Source organism: Vanessa tameamea, chromosome 8 (assembly GCF_037043105.1).
Source record: "Vanessa tameamea isolate UH-Manoa-2023 chromosome 8, ilVanTame1 primary haplotype, whole genome shotgun sequence".
Taxonomy (NCBI): Eukaryota; Metazoa; Arthropoda; class Insecta; order Lepidoptera; family Nymphalidae; genus Vanessa; species Vanessa tameamea.
Window position 1 is genome coordinate 3,730,198 of NC_087316.1, and position 20,963 is coordinate 3,751,160.

General features: G+C 31.1%; 1 protein-coding gene across 1 annotated transcript in view; it reads left to right on the top strand.

The window, feature by feature from the left end:
- Window positions 1-9,958: 9,958 nt before the first annotated feature.
- LOC113399937 (slit homolog 1 protein) overlaps window positions 9,959-20,963 on the top strand; it is a 67,839-nt gene continuing 56,834 nt past the window's right edge. Inside the window, exon 1 of the mRNA XM_064215494.1 lies at window positions 9,959-9,978. The gene's annotated coding sequence lies outside the window, so the exon portion shown is untranslated. The remainder of the gene's footprint in view (window positions 9,979-20,963) is intronic.

Below are 20,963 nucleotides of genomic sequence, written 5' to 3' on the forward strand. Positions count from 1 at the left end.
TATTTTGTTTGTATATTGTACCTATACAGCAAATATGTCATTTTGATATGTTTGACTCAGTTTTCAGTTAATTTATTATACGCATTGTTGTTGCATGTCTTTTTAAGTTATACATTTGGTTATTTTATTTTTATTGTATATTCTGCGAATACAACGGATATAAATATCCGTTGTATTCGCAGTATTCTATTTTGAGATTTCTCCCATATTTGACATCGACGTAATTCGTAAAATAAAAAGATTTCGGCATAATTTACGTCGAATCATATATCAAAACAAAAATGGAAAGAAAATATTTTGATCTGAGAAGAATCGCCCAAGGAATTATTTTTTTAATTATTATATAATCAACACCAACTCTTCCTTGATATGCTAATCCTTTCGTTTTGCGCTACCCAACTAATAGTAACATATAATCAAAGTGCATATTTATCTTTGGTAATTTTGAAATAGTATTTCAAATTCAAATTAAGTTTTTTTCTTAGGTAATACGAGATCACAGAGCGTAACGGTAACGACGGGTAAGTGTCGTTACGTCGAAGAGGGGAATGCGCTCCTGTAATTGGGTCTTGTAGCTGCTCGGCCTCTTCGCCGCCTTATTTCTGTAGATTCCATCGTTTCTTTCGCTTTTCATGCGGAAACTTTGATAACTAATCTGATTATATTCGATGTAAATCTTCGTTTATCTCTTAATAGAGATTATTTTAAACTCCACTTAAAATGCTACTAGCATTCTTATCATCATTCCACGCGTTCATTATTTATACAGTAAATATTTTAATGTTTATTTGTATATATTTAAGGACTAAGTGTTAATAATTCTTATGTAAATAAATACTATTCTATTAATAACTTATTTTCAAAGGTTAGGTTACCGATCAAATATCACGAAAGATTCTATATTTATCACATTTAAATAGTTTTAAACGCTTACTTGCCTTGTGATTTATGCCATGGAGTGTAGAAAATGAAAAATTTCCATTTCAAATGAAGCTTTGTCGTTAGTTGCGGACGGTCGGCCGTGGTAAAAGCTTTGCGCTGTCGCCCTGTCTAATCTTGTGGATTGTTTATCGTGATGTCGGTTGAAACAAGAGATAACTTGATCAACGGGAGCGAACAATTTACTCTACTTCGTACGACTTTGTTCGCTTACGTTGTTATCGGATAGCAATCGCTTAAGTAAACATCGTTCAAACGGTCCAGAGATCATCGGTTCTGAGCGCAGTCGTTTTCAAAGTATTCAATCGATTGGCATACTTTTAACTTGCAATGGCAAAAAAGCAATTGAACGTCTATCGATGCAAATATAATATTACCAGTTTGAATAAAAATAATATCGATGTTATTTCAAATCCTAAAATGATTGTTTATGTATGTATTTTGTATGAATATGGATAATTATTACTGTTCTTAATTATTAATATAGGCTTATTAAATTATATACTAGTAGTATTAGCATATAAAGTAACAACCAGTACATGTCCCACCGTTGAGCTAAGGCCTCGTCTCCCTTTGAAGAAGAAGGTTCGGAGGTAATTTCACCACGCTGGATCAATTTAACCAATCCAAAGCTTGTAACGCCAAGTTTTCGACTTCGCGAAGTCACTAAATCCTTCTTGGGGCAAGGTATCCGTTTCTATAAAAAAATCCGCACACATTTTTAACTTTGCCGTTTCATAAATTCAAACCATTTGTTAAAAAAACATTGGTGAAAAAGGGCATATTATTCGATACAAGATTATATAGATTATAAAAAAGCATGGAGTTAATGCTTGTCGACTTCCAGGCAGGAGACATAACATACATATATAATTGTATTTAACTAACAGACTGTATTTTCAGATGTTGAAAAAAGTAACTACTGAGTTTCTTGCCGGTTCTTCTTGGTAGAATCTACATTCCGAACCGGTGGTTCTTTAAATAGTTTGTTAAATGACGATTCAAAAGTGCTTGTAAAAGCCTACTTGAATAAAGTATATTTTGATTTGATTTGATTTGATTTGAATCAACTTGTTTCTGGGTGGTTGACTGGATAGATACGTTGCCGACTTTCGTTGAAATTAGACACATACAGGTCTCCTCACGATGTTCTCCTTCTACTACAAATAAAGCATTATATAAGGTTATTAATATATATAATACTTATACCACTAATATATAATTATTATTTCTAAACGAAAATTAATGTTTTATATGTATGTCCCTTATGAGTTCCTACCGTTTAGCTGATGGTGATGAAACTTTGTTATACAGATCTGTGTCTGAAGAAGAAGAATTCTGTGTGTTTTTCATGTTATATAAATGTTTTTTGTCGACCCTTATTCTACCTTTGCGAAGCCGGGACGGTTAGCCAGGAGTAACATAATTTTAATTAGAAGAAATATAGCCTTTTTCAGCTTTGTAATGCGTTGACGAGCATCGTGTAACTTTATATGACTTAATCAATGTGTTCGTTTTAATTCTTACTTTTAATTATCCAGAGTCTTATTAATTAATTAGATTATTAGTAGCACGTATTACCACTTGACCTTACTTATCTTCTATATATAAAAGCGAAATACCACTCTTTGATTAATTACGAAATCTCAGAAAGTGGAACTTGATATTTGACAGGTCGGTTATAGAACGTAGACAATCTAAGGATTTTAGGAAACTCCACCCTTAAGGGGGTAAAAGGGGGATTGGAAGATTGTGTTTTATAAATTTCGCGCGGGTAAAGCCGCAGGTTCAGCTATTATGGTATAAGTTTGTTGAGATTTTTAACCTTTTTTTTTAAACCTTTCGTAGGCGGACGAGCAAATGGGCATACAATAGTAAGTGATCATATCTGCTCAAAGACATTGACGTTGTAAGAAATTTTATCAAACCGTGGGAACAAAGATGTTATGTCCCTTTTACTTGTAATGACACTAGCTTAAGAACTCTTTAATTCCGAACACAACGATACTTAGTACTACTGTTTGGCGTTCAACATCAACAACCGTTAACCGACTTGCAACTGACATGTTTCCTCGCGATGTTTTTCGTTGACAGCTGAGCATAAAAATCACGTGTTTTAATCTCTGGACCTTTCAGCTCTTTATATCTGCATCAAGTATGAACATCTGTATTGATTCTCGCATCTTATTACAGTACTTTACAGAATTTTCTATTACATTTTACATTAATATACAGTGTGAAAGAAAATCCTAAATATACACTTGAATATTGGGAAGTTGTTTTAGAAATTTGAGCCGAATGTTTGTCTTGGACCTTTGTTGTAAATATTATGTACTTTGTACACTTAAAAAGCTTTTAAGTGATATCCTTATTCTGTATATCTATATGCAAATTTAAATCCTTAATCTTTTATGGGCATATATATATATACATATATATATATTTTGATATCCTCTTTTACGACTAAAGACTTAGTTTTAATAGTTAATTGTTAATTTATTCCATCGTGTATGTTATTGAATACATAATATGTAACGAAAATCTGTTTTTGGATATGAAATATCTAATGGGCTCAAATGGTTTGTGGCAAAACCGACTCGCGCGTCGTGATACCTAGCGGCAGGGCGGTGTCCTATGTCGTAGTTAAACCTCTACGCCGCCGTTCTCTTGTGTGCGTGTAACGTTTAACGTAAACGTAAAATAAAACAACTCACATAACATTAACTTTTATTATATTAAAACCACTCGATACATATATTACTTATAACTTTAACAGCAAATCCGTCCTTCGTCCTCAGTTTTTCTCTCCAGTTAAAAATCCCGCGCTTCTCCGTGCCAGGCAGTACCAGCTAGCCTCACCACGCCACGAGACGGAAGTGGCGGGAGTGCCACAACACGGTGTCGATAACCGAATCAATAATCATACTTCATACATGTTATTTCAATTTAAAAAAAAACGCATTTAAAAGTTAAAGCAGTACTACATATTATTATTTCAATTAAAATTATATAAGTATATTTAAAAAATCATGACAAACGTTCGAGATTATTTTGTTGCAATATTATTAAAAAAAATTTTTTTACGAAACTTTAATAAAACGGTTTTATTTATATACTAATATATTCTTATTGGTTTTCCTTTAATTATAAATTATTTCAATAACCGATCGTCTTATCTACCGGGAGTCCCGTAGCGATATTTTAACTATCAAGCGTCCTATATAACATGCTATCTAAAACATGATATGACATATTCAAGGATAAACTATTGGCGTTTGGTAATAGGATTAATGATGAATGGGTACTTTACAGATAGAGCTGCACGAAGTTCTATGACCGGTAAATTAAATTTTAGTGTTAAAAGCGGCGCTACAAAAAGTTGAAAAAATACTATGAGCACTAAGAATTAAAAATTATATCTTAACTACCTTGTTAACTACCTACATATATATATATATATTCACAATGGAGCTGTAAATGCTCTTTTAATATATATTATTATGTGATTAGACGTTCAAGTGTCACAAAAGTTATTTATCGAGAGATCCTCGACATTTTTCTACAATATTACTGTAGAACATCACCATGAAGCTGACACAATCGGTGATGTTTTTTCGAGCGTTTTCCGATAAGTAACCTAAGTGAAGTTGGATAACAACACTTAATCCACGATAAACTTTCCATTACCGTTCGGATCAAATATTTGTACAATCTTGTAGATACCGTCCATGTCTATAGTATGTTGACCTGAACATCGCAAAGAGAAGGTTGTTTGATCTGAATGTAGTCACAAATACTGCAATAATATTTACGTTTAAATGTTTCATTTTGAATTCAATATTTAACAAGTTCTGTGAGCGAGACAGTAATAAATCTTGTCAAGTAAATAAATGTAATTTAGTTGATAAATAACTGGGAAAATACTGGGAAGTAAAACGAAGCATAAGATGTTTGTCACTTCGAAGTAAGTTTAAATTGTAATATAAAAGAAAGTAAAATAACCTTTTGTTGAACAAAGTCCTTTTCAGTTAAAGATTACGCGATAATTCCATTGCTGCTCCATTGCGGGGGATTTACATATGATACAGTTTCTCCGCAACGCGCAAGTTTCATGGTTTGATATATTGAAAGCAGAAATGGAACGCATTATAATTTTTAACTCGCTTACTTTGGTTAAGACATATGCGTTCTATCCACCGAACTACATTGGCTCTATTCGATACCTGTAAAAATATAACAATAACATGCTTCATATTTGAATTAAAAATCAAAATTTGTTTACATTATATAGAAGATAGTAAAGGTAGACTCTTCACAATATATAGTCAATATATAAATTAAACGTATTCTTCATTAGTTGTACACCAAAAATAAATGAGTTGACACAATGAGCAATGTTTCTATTTTTATTTTATCTAAAATTGTTCTTTAGTACTGTTAAATTAATTGTACGTTGATTCTACTCCCAGTTTACTTGAAAACAATACGTAATAGATCATAACAAAATATTGACTTTTAGAAGTTGAATGATTCAAGATAATCAATATAATGAATAACTCATACGACTTACGAACGACTGAAAACAATAAAGATTGTTTTTTTGTGTATAAACTTTATACTAAAATCCACGTGTGTTTTTTCCTATATATGACGATCATGTTTCGGCTAAGCTTTAAGGTAGCTTTGGTCTGTTAGGAAACTTGGGTCCGGTAAAAGGTTATGGTAATACCGCATTTCATAAACCGAAGTTCTGAATAAAGCATTACATAAACCAAATTTATGATATAAAGTCTAACTTTATATCATAAATGTGACCGAATACCAACCAAATAAATATTTAAATATATATATATATATATATATATAATAACTGAATAAAAAAAATAAAAAAATCTCATCTTAATTATGTATTTAATCAGTATTACCTTCAAATATATTATCTCTGTAACACCAATAAAAATCGTCAATGGCGCAATGGTTGACGGGTAGCCTATAGATGTTAGGATCTATCATGATCTCTTGGGCTATTGTCGTCCCCACTCCTAACACAAGTGATAAGCTTAAAAGGTAAGTAGGAATAACATAATAATAGGACAACACAGAAAGCTATTGAACTTTTTCTACATCGCCTCGGCCGTGAATCGAACCCAGGACCTCGCAGTGCCGTACTCATGAAAACCGGTGTACTCACTACTCGACCACGGAGGTCGTCGTTGTTATTGCGACAAGTTTACCTAATTCCAAAAAATAATTATTATAATTATTATTTTCAATTCTTATAATAAATAGTTGTTTTTATTCCAAAGACATATATGATATGTATTATTTATTTGTCTTCTTTTATGTGCTAAAAATAAATTTATTGGTTTAATAGTGTAGCACCATACTTTACAGAATCTTTTCTAATTGTACCTTTACAGTACATACGAAACAAAAGTTCCATTAAAACTTGAAGCCTCTACAAGTTATAGTTTAAGCAGTTCATTTATAGTCAACCAATCGGAGTATTGCATTTTATATCTATAAATTCTTGGTACTTCACTGATAGAATACTATAAGAATTTCATTTTTATTTTTTGTCTGTACTATAAGAATTTTCAACAAAGTCATTCCCTTGTCTGAATAAAAGTAGAGAGCGTTAAACTCGTTTAAATACGTACAATATCTTTGTAAATTCCTTTAGTTCTATAAATAAAGAACGAGACGGGATTACTTTTCTGCACTAGCAGAAGATTGTTCATTAATTATGAAAATTAATTTCCTTGCGGTATGAGCTGCACTTCAACACATCCCAAGCTTAACTAACCACGCTTAGCCACATCATGTTTTGTTACGTAAAGATATTCATACGATATGAAGGGGTATGTAAAAATGCTGCTGGTGTATTTTATTTATATATAAAAAATGTATTATGTCATGTGTTTAAATGAAAATAATTTTATTTGCATCTTTTTGTAACTTAAACTTCTTTGGTGGTTTAGTGCAAAGTTTAAATGAAAACTGGCAGCCACAAAAGGTTACAATTCTATCAGGTGTACGGAGCACCTTTTTTATTTTTAACGAGTATTATTTAAAATAATTAAAGTTCAATTTTCAAAATCCTATTTTTATGTAAATTAAATCTGACAATAAAAAATAAGTGCTGCAATTTTTTTTACGGATTTACATGACATTAAATTATTAAAAAAATACAACAAATATTTTGTTAGTTAAAAATATTTCTGTGTTAATAATTTAACCGTTTTTTTTTTCAACATTTTTATCCGTGACAAGTGTATAAGATTAGGTATCCATTATTTGCAGAATAGCTTCTCTACTTTAGTTAAATATTTTCGTCTTTGTTGGTAGATTACCTTCACGTAAATTGATGAGCATGGGATGAAATCAGATGCCTGTACGGTATTTACTAGGGTGTGAATTTAGCCGGGGCCGCTTTAACGACCCTTCCTTGATACAGGGCTGAATAAGGATAAATTACTTTATGTATGGCCTGTGTACTGGGCGGACAAACACTAGCACGTTTAATTAAATTAATTTGTTTTTGTATATGATTAAACTAACTTTTTAAGGAATGTTTGAGTAATTTATTATTGTATGACAATTAAAACTTAATTTGGTTGGTATATATATATTAAAAAAGGTTTTAATATTTGATATTATGAAATCATTGTATTTGTAATTGTTTATAAAGTATTCTTTTCTTGAATTAATTGCCGTAACAAAAACAGCCTGTTGTTTGTCGTTCCCACGAGAACTCTTGTGGCATCGAGTCTGGGTGCATTATAAATTCATGTGTGAACGGCGGAATTGCTTGCTGCCTAAATTTGGGACGAGTAAAAAGTGGGTAGACATCGGTTAATATTTAATAAGATATTTTACCGTCGCGGTCCATCTATACAGCAATTAACAATGTGTTTACATATATGAATACAGAATTTTATATGTGGACATAGATATTTCTACCCTCGTTTTGTTGTATTATTTAAAAGAAAATATACGTATAATTTTTTATTTCTTTTGTGGTAATTTGAAAATAATGACATGACATGTGCCTGTAAACTCAAGTCTCGCTCGCAAAACCTGTAATTAATTTGGATATAATGATTTAAGTAAATTAACACGTGTTTAACTATTATTATAGTGTTATGTATAACTGCGCTTCACTTTTGTAGTGTTAATATACGATCGATGAAGAAAACATCGTGAGGAAACGTGCATGTGTCGGATGATATCCGCCACATGTGTATCAACAAACCCACAAAAAGAACCATTATGTAACGAGCTCCAAAACCTCTTCCTCCTTCTCGAAATACGAAAATAATCAAATCAAAATATATTTGGAGAAACAATTTAACTTAAAGTGTCACATTATCCGGGTCCTTTTAGGGTCTAATGTATTCATAAGTTTTACAAGAATTTTCACTTCGTTGCACCGAATAAAATATATAAGCCTTAAGCTCCGTTCTTTTGTTTTCATTTCTTTTTATTATATTCTAAATGGTATAAAAGTGTTTTGTTTCATAAGTATTTTCTCTTAAGTTAAAGAAGTCTATTCAAACTAAGTAAACAAATTGTTCTATATACTTTAAGAAGTAAAAAATATTTATTTTTGATTGTAGTAATATTATAAATAGATTCGTTTCCTATTGTTGTAGACTTGTTTCTTTAAATATTATCAGTATATTGAATGATTCTTATAAATATAATTTGCATAAACCATGGGAATAGTGATTTCTCTCATCATTAGTATTCGAAATCTGTATGCAAATTAGTTCCACAGATTAGGTGTGAATGCGACCGAATATATACACATACAAAGTTATGAATTTGTTATTTTAATAGCAATTGTCAGAACTCATCAAAAAGTAGCATTTATTAGAAATGTATTCATATAAAAACTGGTTTTTATAAAGTTAAACAAATATTAAATTATAAGCATACATATGTACCTATACACTTTCAGTTACTGATATATTGAATTCAATTAATGTTAAATCGAAAAAAGTATTAATTTACGACTACAATTACCACTTAATGACAATAATTGTCAACTAGAACTATGAGAGTGGTTCTTTTTGGATCGTAGATATTTGTTTTTAATACACTATAGATTCATGTTGAAATAGTCGTCTACATTGATTTCAAATTCATATGTCTTTATTCAACATAGAAGTACTACAGTTTCTTGTTGATTGTCAAAATTCTATCACCGGCTTAGAAATAAACACCTCAGACTTGACAAGAACTAATGGAAGATTATCAGCGGGTTTTTTTTGTCAGAAATTTGTTTTAACAATGAATAATTTTATTCATATCTGTTACGGCCTCGAGGCGATCGTTTCATTCCCAGGGGATGCAATCATCTATTAATTCGTTAACCTTTAACACACAAATGTTTTTAAGTGGTTTTTTGAATCTTACAATAGAATTTTTTTAAAAGTTTTTTGGCATCTTGTTGTAAAAGCGTATTCATTGCTCCATAAAAGAATTACTAACCCTGTGTAGTCGGGTAACATGAGTAACAAGTTTATGTTTGTACTTTGTATCCGTTTCTATAATAAAATTCCGCAGACATTTTTAACTTTGCCGTTTCATAAATTCAAATCATTTAAAATATTAAAAAATACATTGGTAAAGAAGCCATATTATTCGATACAAAATTATGTAGATGATAAAAAAGCGTGGAGTTAATGCTTGTTGACTTCCAGGCAGGAGATATAACATACATGTATAATTGTATTTAACTAACATTATTTTTTTTTTTAGATGTTGAAAAAGAGTAAATACTGAGTTTCTTGCCGGTTCTTCTTGGTTTGGTTCTACATACCGAACCGGTGGTAGCTTTACGTAAAATAGTTTGTTAAATGACGATTCAAAAGTGCTTGTAGAAGCATTTGATTGTGCACATCACAATTACTATAAAATGCATTGATTATATTATATTATTATTTTGTAATGAAGACATCGTATCTAATTTTTTTTTATTGTTTACAGAAGTGAAGAGTTCGTGTTCATTATTGGAATTTAAAACTGTTTAAGGTAAGAAAATTTACAATAATAATAATTATTTTTAATACTAACTTTTCATAATGTAGATAGAAATGTACAATTTAAAAAATATTTTTATTTGTAACAAAATCGCGTTAATTTTTTATAGACATTCATGTAAATGTCGATGATAGTTACATCTTCAATAAAAAAACATCGAATCGTTTATTTCATTCAATAACTTTTTGTTGTAGGTATATTCCGTCTTTGAGGTAATTAAAACTTAATAACATAAATATTTTAAGTATCTTAATTTAAATTGAAAATCATTACGTGTACAAATTATTTCGTTTATAATATTTTTTCACATTGATTGCAATTTAGCTCAAGAAAAAATTCCACCACAAACAATACGACAGCTTGTCAGCTTGTCCCGTGAGTTATATCTAACACAATGACGTAACGCGCGCTGATTGGAGTTCTCAGTCACGTGATAGTGTGCACTGTTTTAAACTTACTTACTTGCGTACTTTTTTTAGGTTATTATAACTTTCAACATTCTATTTTTGATTTTATTTATAAGGTTTGCTAGCGATTTTTACATTGGTCATTTTTAGACATCTATATAATCATATACATGCATAGATTATGTAAAATCATTGAAAAGCAAACACTACATGATAGTTAAATTATTAATTATTATTGCTTGCGACACAAAAATTGAAAGAAAAACGAAACAAAAACGAAATATATGTAAAAGAGAAAACTTAAAGTTTGTACACGCATCTTTCACTTTAAATATGAATCTGATATATAAACATTTATTTTAAGACTAATAAAAGTTAACGCAATTTAATAATATATAGATTTATTTATAGATTAGAAAGCAAAACAATCAATTTAATACTAAAATATAATCATAACCTTATTTTATTAGTAAGATTCATTCATTCAATCTTAATTTAAAGTTAAAGATCAAATATTCGATTTATAAGCAAAACTTCTATACATATAGTGACTGGCTGACTAATATAAATCGGTTGATAGTGGCTTTATTACATATTTTTTATATTATTACTTTCTATAATATAAACATTATATTCATATATTTGCGATTTATGTCAACATATTGAAGTTTGAATTGTAAAAAGATTGAAACTCAATAACCTAACTTTGATACTGATACTCATTTGTTTTCCTGTTATTAATTTGAGTAAGTAACATGTTCTGATATCGCTTCAGGGACTACAAAATATGTTTATATTAAAACAAAACACTGTATATAATATATTTATATGAAAACTATACGAAGAAAAAAATATTGTTGAATGTAAACATCTTCGCGCTTGGTTTAGGGTTGGGCTAACTGAGACTTCGAACGTCAGATGACGTCAGAACACTTCATTTAGGTCAATATTCATGCACCTTGACAGTAACACTTTTTTATTTTGGGTCTGGAAAATTTTCATGCATACGCAGGACGACGCTGGTATCATCACAATCAGATGAATGTTTTAGAAACACAATCATTTTTTTTAAATCTATAATAATAATGCACATTGTATTAGAATACTATTTTGAAACCAATTTCTATAAAGATAAATTGCCAGTAAAAGTAAAACATACTTTACTTTACTTTATACTTTAATTGTACATCACAAAGAGAAAGTAAATAAACAAAACGTGAATACAGCCTAAATAAAAGAAGCGTACAATTTTCCTTATCGCTTATGGCTACATAGCGATATCTTTTTTCATTATAAAAACCTTATCCACCTTGGGCTAGTACAAATTGTTGCTATGACAATTAAAAAAATATATTGTAAATTAGTTATACTATAAATACATTTATCATGATAACGTTTATATTTTCGTGAGACTGAATTTGCTTTCTGATAATGATACGAAGTTCAGTGAATATCAAATACGAAATTATAACCTGTTTCAACTTAACTGAGCCTAAATGGGTAAACAATGTTTGTCTTAAGACATTAAACTTAATTAAGGTATCGTTAGAATTCTAGATAACCCGGGTAATGGCTTTCGTTGTTTTATAGTAGTGACTAGGAGTGGCTAGGGAACTAATTTAACTTTTACTACAAAGTAACAGTACATACGTCATAATGTTAGACAAAAACCTTTTCTAATTGTTATGTGATTGACTTCATATACATTTGAGAAATGCGACCGTCTTCGTGGTCTATTGGCTAGTTGGCAAGTTGCAGATGTCAAAATCGATAATAATATATCCGGGATAGAAAATCTGGTCTGCTTTAATGGAAATTCAAATTGCCGTTGGCGAAATCAGTCAGCAGGACATCAACAGATATATGAATTTAATACGATACATGCAATCAGACTTACAAAGTTGGATTTGAGCAAGACATTAACTATAAATACAAAGGATGTAAAACCTTCGTGGTATACCAAACACTATACCCGGGAAGATCGTTAATATTTCATTGGAACTAAACAATCGCTGCCTAGCTATTTCTTTATAATAATGAATTATGTAAAAGTACCTCCTGTATTTCTTTCACTAGATCTTAGAGCTCTTATTTCCGATCCGTATTTAATTTTACAAACAATACGTAAGTGTCCAATTTAGTTTTATATAATAAATCAATTTGAATTTGTATTTCATCCAGCAAAGATTATTTACATTAAGGTACATAATGTGGAAACTTAAATAAGCCTAAATCCGTAAACAATGTTTGTATTTAGACATTATTGTTAAAATTATAAATGACGGCAAGACTGTGCGCCGTCATCGATCGAGACTATCAATTTTTAGACGAGAGTGTTCTTATACTTTTGTTGCCTGTCAACTCGTTTGACGACCCGCCAGAGTAACATTATTACTGGCGGACCGTTATGCCAGCCGTCGATGGATCTGATCTGATCTTTTGGATCTTAATAAATAACAATTACTAATAATAAATTAAAAAAAATAAAAAAAGAGCGGAGATGGCCCAGTGAAAAGAGCGGAGATGGCCCAGTGAAAAGAGCGGAGATGGCCCAGTGAAAAGAGCGGAGATGGCCCAGTGGTTAGAACGCGTGCATCTTAACCGATGATTTCGGGTTCAAACCCAGGCAGGCACCACTGAATTTTCATGTGCTTAATTTGTGTTTATAATTCATCTCGTGCTCGGCGGTGAAGGAAAACATCGTGAGGAAACCTGCATGTGTCTAATTTCAACGAAATTCTGCCACATGTGTATTCCACCAACCCGCATTGGAGCAGCGTGGTGGAATATGCTCCATACCTTCTCCTCAATGGGAGAGGAGGCCTTAGCCCAGCAGTGGGAAATTTACAGGCTGATTATGATTATGTAATAATAAATTATCTAAAATTATATTTTAATTTTATCAGCTTATAATACATATTTTCTCTTCAACTTAGACCATAGTAATGTACTTTAAATAATATTATGTACTTTAAAATAAACATTTAATTAAAATCACTGCTTTGTGGTCAGACAGGTACGATACAGCTAACCACGGTTTCGAATTTAATTTCATTTTATTTCAACTATAATATTTTGAATGTAAGTAAATTAATTACGATAAGTTGATTAATATTATAATTATGTTTATATATAATATGTGATCGCTAATCTTTTATATATACAAGTCAAACTATGTCATAAAGGTAATTTACTGAGAGTAGGGCTTTGTGACCTTATTAATTATTCTACCGTTAACTGCAATAATAGGTATTGTTTAGGAAATTCGAAACCTATTACAGATTTTGTTTTGATTTAATTTCACAGTAAACTGCAAGTTACTCATTTGGCGCATAATTAAATTATTTAAATTAAATTAAATTTCAAATAATAAACATTGGTTAAGTTAGAATTGCAGTTTATCGATAACAAATTATTTTGATGTTTTTTTTTATGTTTTCTTACAATAGTAACATTTTGCCGCTCTTTAAAATGAATTATATTTTAAAATGTAGCAATTTAGTAAATTGCAATCAAGAATCCTCTTTGTTTTTCTGTACATCTACGGCTGGAGTTCTTCAAATTGAGATCATAACCGATTTTTTATGTGCAGCTATCGTCGCATAATCACTGGGACAAAAATCGGCTTACGCTATTTATTAGATAATATTAACTATGTTTATAATTGCTTAATCAAAATAATCTATACCGTGGAAGAGGGAAGTCCTACGATATAGATATTCTCATACTAAAAGAAGTGTTTCAAACTCATAAATTGTAGAATAGATTCAGTTCACAGATAAAATATTTGTGTCTGTATTGTCTTGTAAATCTTAATTGACTGTGGCATATTGGCGGAGTATGATACATTAACATTTCTTACATTGCCAGTATCTACAGATGATGACCTCTAATCTAGAGGTGATGATCACGAACCACTAGCCCGATTTAAATTTATCATGACCTTTCTATTTAAATACGTTATGAAACGTATAAAAATGACTAAATTTGAAATGCAATTCAGTTATTCAGCTCGAAATTAAGAACTAAGCAAATTAACCCAAATAAAATATGAAAAAAATGAGATATTTTAAAAATCTGAGTTAAATAACTTAGTTGAGATTCGTTAAGATTCCAAGCAGACTCCAGTAAAACTAGAACAGAAATGGTACAGAATAAGTATTCAGTTCGTTATCGTGTCAAGTGGAATTGTGAACAGGCTTTTTCAGTTGTAAACTTTTACGGAAAAATGTACCTTTGTCGTGAATCCGCGCGTGATAAATTTTTAATGTAGAACCTTGGAACGGTATTCTCTATTCTTCCGGTATAGGATATTGAGCAATTTTATTAATACTTTGATGTTGTGATTCGACTTGTGAATTCTGCTTTTTCTGTATAAATTGCTCACTCATATACATATATATATATATTATGTATATTTCTAGGTGTTTGAACTTATGAATTGTTTCATTATAATATTTAGCGTCAATAACGCAATCGTTAAAGTCGCTACAATGTAAAAAGTCGCAGGATCGATCCTGACCTTGGGTTATTACCCACCGCCGTACCCACTCCTAACACAAGTGATAAGCTTATAAGGAGGGGTAAATAGGAATATTAGTAATTCCTTAATTAATTTGGGGCATTACTTTAGAAAATATTGTCCGTGTTTTGGTCGTATATTTCACATACTATACATAACTCTTATAGAACTTTATTTCAAACGAATGTTTTCTTTTGATTCCGAGTCGTGAAAAGGTTTTATACGATAGCACAGATACGCTGTAGTCTATCTACAACGACTGAAATTAACTCACACGAATGAAAAATCTTCCTTACATATTATAAATGCCTTTTATATGAAGTCAATTATAAAAAGAAGCAAGGTAACGCACAGAGTCCTACATAACTTTTTTTTTAATTTCTTGTATTTCAAATCTGCTAAGGAAAGTAATAAAAGTAAGCATTTGTATTGTAAGTATTATTAAAATGGGATATTAATAATACTAACATGCATCTGAAGACATGGTTTAGAGTTTAATCCACCGTTTTACTTTATGCAAGCCCGACTGGGTAGGTACCACCCACTCATCAGATATTCTACCAACAAACAACAATATTTAGTATTGTTGTGTTTGCGTTTGAAGGGTGAGTGAGCCAGTGTAATTAAATTGACATAACCTACTTTTTATTGTACACGACACAGAGAAAATAAATAAATACAACGTAGATCCAGCCGTAATAAAAGATACGTACAATTTTGGCGCCCTTATATACATAGCGATCTATTCCAGGCAACCAACGGTATAGGTTAGGTTAGTTTACATAACATTTTAGATGTAAGAAATGCCAGCGCCATTGGCTATGGGAGGAGGTAATCTCTTATCATTAGGTGGCCCATTTGCACGTCGGCCTACCTATATCATTAAAAATATCACGTTACGTATGTCAGTGTGACATGAGTGGCCGATAACTCAAATTGTAGATTATACATAACAGAATATCATCTGACACATGCAGGTTTCCTCTCGATGTTTGCCTTCACCGAACACGGAATGTTTCAATAAAAACAAATTAAGTTTGTGAAAATTCTGTTGTGTTTGCCTGAATTTGAAACCACCTCCTCCGATTAAGATCGGGCTATTTAGGTAATGAATATAAAAACTACTACCAGATCCGTAGCACTTGCGCACTCCGAATCTTGATGTCAGGTTTCTTCAAATACTTATAAACATAATACTGTTCCGTATAATATTATTACGTAACATTTATATAAAAGATTAAAGGAAAGCCGGTTTTTTCTTTTATTACTGTAACCCAGTACCCGTGTTAACGCTTCATTAAGATTGACGCTATTCAATGTATAGCTACTCCAACTCACGATTATTGATTTAATAATCTATTGACGATAGGGGTATTAAATTTGTGTCAGTGACTTCGAATCGTTATAATAGAATATGTTATGAATTTAACGATTGTACCCGAATACCACAGGTTAAAAGAACAAGCACAACTGATACATGTTTAAAGTATTTTTCTGTCCTATGTATTGAATAGATTTGTAGGTTTATGTTGCTCGATAATAAATTAACTTATATTGTGCTATATGTTTATTTCTGATCTGAGGCAGTGTGGTAAAAGTTCATAACATTAGAGGTCAGAAGTTTTTGGACATTGAGATATGTATGTGTGTTTTTACTTTAAATTTATTTTACTTCATTTATAATCAATGGAGCTTTCTACTATAATTTTGCCAGTGGTTGCCATAAGAGACATTACAAAATAAAATAAAGCCTGAATTGACCTGACCTCCTTGGTCACGTAGAGAAACTAAATAGTACTAACGTATTGGCGATGAAATGATTTTGGTCTGTACTGATTTATTTCTCTAGATGAAAACGCGGCTTTACTCGGGTAAAATAAATAAAAATTAGAAGTAAAAATGTTTCAAATTTCGAACCTTTATTTCACCGTGGTTGCGTAGTTACAATTTTCACACTCATAGACTACTAAGATACTGCGTTGCAGTTTTTTTGATAGGTGTCATTGTATAAAAGTTCTTAATAGTACCGTAGGCAGTACATGTGTAATGGTTGCCAGGTTCATAACGTGATTTTATGTAACGAAATATCAATCAATCCGAATTTTGCGGATATATGTTATTGATTCGGAATTATAATTTTTTGAATGATCTATAATTTATTTGTGGATAAGTTTCCATCGAGTCTTACGTTCCTCCTACACGAAAATTTTATTTGAAACGCACCTGTAAACGTCAAACATGGCCGCCTGTTGAATTTCATGGCATTGGATTTTATGGATTAAATGTCGAAATCATCTCTATTATAAGAATTTTGCCGACTAAACAATAATTATTTTCTAACAATCTATAATTGATTAAAAGCAATTAATAAATTATTAATATAGATATAGTTAGGCGAACATGCAAATGCGGCCGCTGGTGTTGTTGATAAGTGATCGGCACCTCCCTAGACATTGGTGCTGTAAGAAATATTAACCATTCGATGCATCGCCAATTTGCTAATCATTTTGGGAGCCAAGATGTCTCTTGTGCCTGTAGTTACACTGGTTCACTCACCCTTCAAATCGGAACACAGCGTTATTGTCGTTGCAGCATTGTATGGCCATTTGGTGGTGGAATCTGTTGAGAAGGTGATACCTACCCATACGGACTGCACAAGTCCTACTACCAAGTTGAGCTAGGTTAGCTACAAAGTTACTTAGGTTTTATCTAAGTCTATTCATATTTACATTCTAATAAGCGACTAGCGGACTTCAGTGACAAGAGACTGAGATGACTGAGAGGCAAAAAAGTAAGCAATAAATAGTAAGCGACTCTAAAAAGTACAATGAAAAATATCTTTTGTTGTCTGAAAGATTCTCCTTTAACTCCTTCTAAGTTAAACGTTGGATTCAGAAATTGGTTGGATCATGGAAAGTTTTAGTGAATTATAAAATCATGTTTAATTTGATTGTAGCAAAGAAATTTTATGTTTTCTATTGAAGTCGTTAAAAGATGCTTTTAGGGTGCTAATGGATTACGCAAACCGAACAATAAGAATAAAGAGTAATATGCTGTTAATGTCCGAATGCTGGTCATAGGCCTCCTCTATTTAAATGAAAAAGGCTAGGAGGTTACTTCAACACGCTGCTCCGATGTTGATTACAACAAATAGACATATTATTAAATAATAGAATATGATAATGTCTAGATAATAGTGTAGTCTAGAAATGTCTAGAAAAATTATTTGTCTCGCGGGACTAATAATTTATATATTTGTAAATTCGGAAATAACTCTCTCCGAAGTCGCTTCGGATAACTAGTTAATAATAAAATATTACAAGAAAGTAGCCTTGAGCCTTTAGTGTCCAAGTTTCGGCTCGATGCTATTCTGTTGCTCTATTTCACTTATATATTCGAGGTCAGACTTTATGTGACGTGACCTGCGTTTATACGAATAGGGATTACAAGAGACTACATTACACCTGAACCTTACTTAAGCACGCCGCAATATCCCAAAGGATTAAACGCATTTAGAAGTAGTTTGAAGGGTGATTTGCGTTTCTTTGCTAAAATATAAAATCAAGCTTTTTTAAATAACCTGTCTTGACGGATGAGAGTAAAATTTCAAGGTCGAATTTGAATACATTTTCGTTTACCGTTTAGTTCACAAACATGTACGTCTTTGCCTTGGGTTATATTTGTTTTTTCTAATATCAAAACACTTTTGTTCTGAATTCAGCATCATAAAATACCTGCAATTATAACGTACTCTGTTACCTCGATTTAAATAGAACCTTTGTTTGTATAAAATTTCAGTGAAACGTTTCTGACACAAAATGCGTTTGCGTTTTATTATTTATTACTTTTACATTAGTGTTTTAAACAAAAGACTGAAATCTAAACAGTATTAAACATAAACACTTCGTAGACGTTCATTAAAAGCTTTTAAAATTATTAATTTATGAATGGAGTTCTCTTTCTTATAAAGCGAGACGAAGACTTTCTTTGTTCATAAAATTAATAAAACACTATCTTGCTTTATATTTTTGTTTTACTAGTTTTTAATTAATCCCTTTGTATTCATTTCATTTAATTGTAAATATTGACAATTATTTTAATTCTTGTAATTTTATTTATGATTATTTTAGATGAATGTAAACATGGCACAACAGGTTACGTAGCAATGTAGAGTTATTTATTTATTTACTTAAGCTCACCTAATTCAATCACAATATAGATTTATTTATATTAACGTAGGAGGATAATGTTAAGTTTTGTTGGTAAATGTGTAATGTATGAGAGCCGAGATGGCCCAGTGGTTAGAACGCGTGCATCTTAACCGATGATTTCCGGATCAAACCCAGGCAAGCACCACTGAATATTCATGCGCTTAATTTGTGTTTATAATTCTTCTCGTGATGAAGAAGCCGGAATCGTGTACTTCGAAAATTTGATGTTTTTTTTTTTAGAGTTTTTTCTATTTGTTCTGTCCTCGTTTGTTAATTGCATATTTAAATAACTGAAATAAAAAAAAGATAAGTCGGAATGCTGCTATAAATAATTACTTTGAAAAAATTCAATCTGTGACCAGTCTCTTTTCATATAAACACATGTCATTTTACTCTGCTTGAAACACATTCTATTTTACGTTAGTAAAGAACAAATATGACCATATGATGAGAATAAAACAAAGGTTGTCTGATTTAGAAAGTAATATGTTGTACGTGTACTTTGACCATTGTCCCGAATAAAGCAATTTCCGCTTGTGACAAATTCTTGTATTGACAATACAGGTATTTGAGTATGAAGCTGCAATTTCGGAAATAGAGAGGCGTAGATGTTCTACGTTCAATTCAATTATTTTTCCTCACATTTCACTATAGACTATAAACTTTATGGATAGTAGGAATTATTAAGTAGGCATTCTGTTAACTGATTCTAATTTGTATTATGACATTGGAACATGGAATGCTTAAATGTTGTCTTCTAATAATAATTCAGTGCTTCAATTTTATTATTTACTAGTTGTCGCCCGCGGCTCCGCTCGTTTTAAGGGTTGTCATGCGTTAGGCAAAAAGTAGCCATGTCCTTCCTTGGAGTTCAAGTTTGCTTCATAGCAAATTTCGTCAGATTCGGTTAATTGGTTTGGCAGTGAAAGAGCGACAGACAGACAGGCAGAGTTACTTTCACACTTGTAATATTAGTATAGATTTTCCCCTGTATTTATAATTGTTCACTGATTTTAACGTTACGGTGTTAGAGTAAGTGTTACTTTAATACAATAAAGCTCTCTGTTTACTATACATAATTTAATTTTTGTTTACATTTTTGAAAAAATATTCTTACAATATTTTTTGTTAAGGATTAATTTCCTTGTTTAATAAATATATTCATTAGTAGTATATTAAGATATCATTGTTCTAAAATAATCACAATATGATCAGGTTTAGAAATTGATTAATAAGGCATATGACTCAATACGAGGTTATATTAAAGGTAAAAAAGGGTGAACTTAATATTAGTATTCCGGACCGGTAGGAGTTTTACATCTAATTCGAAACTGTAAAATGATGATTCAAAAGTGCCTTTATGAGCCCACTTGAATAAAGAATGTTTGGATTTTGAATAACACGTCCGCAAGTCAAGCATCAGCTTGAAAGATATTTTCATATGTTCATATTCACAACAGTATACATAAAATCTACATACAAAACTGACGTTGAAATTAGAACAAAAACACATCCAAGTGCGTAACTTTAACTAGCATATTTTCAAATATATTCATTACAACTGTAGTTAAATACGAATAAAAATATTTTACTATTGACGATAAGTAGGACGCTTCATAATCGTCTTCTGAAAAAAGCGTCATTTGAATGAGTATTTCACAATTTTTCTTCCATTATAAAGATCGCTTCAAGCCGTTATTGCAACAGGCTCCGACACAATAAGATCTGAAGTTTGAAAAATGAGGGTGTCACCTGTTGCGTTTTATGTCGGGGACTTTATACAGCTAGTAGGTTCCTTTCAAATGAAATATGATATGTTTTTGATGGAGGACGAAA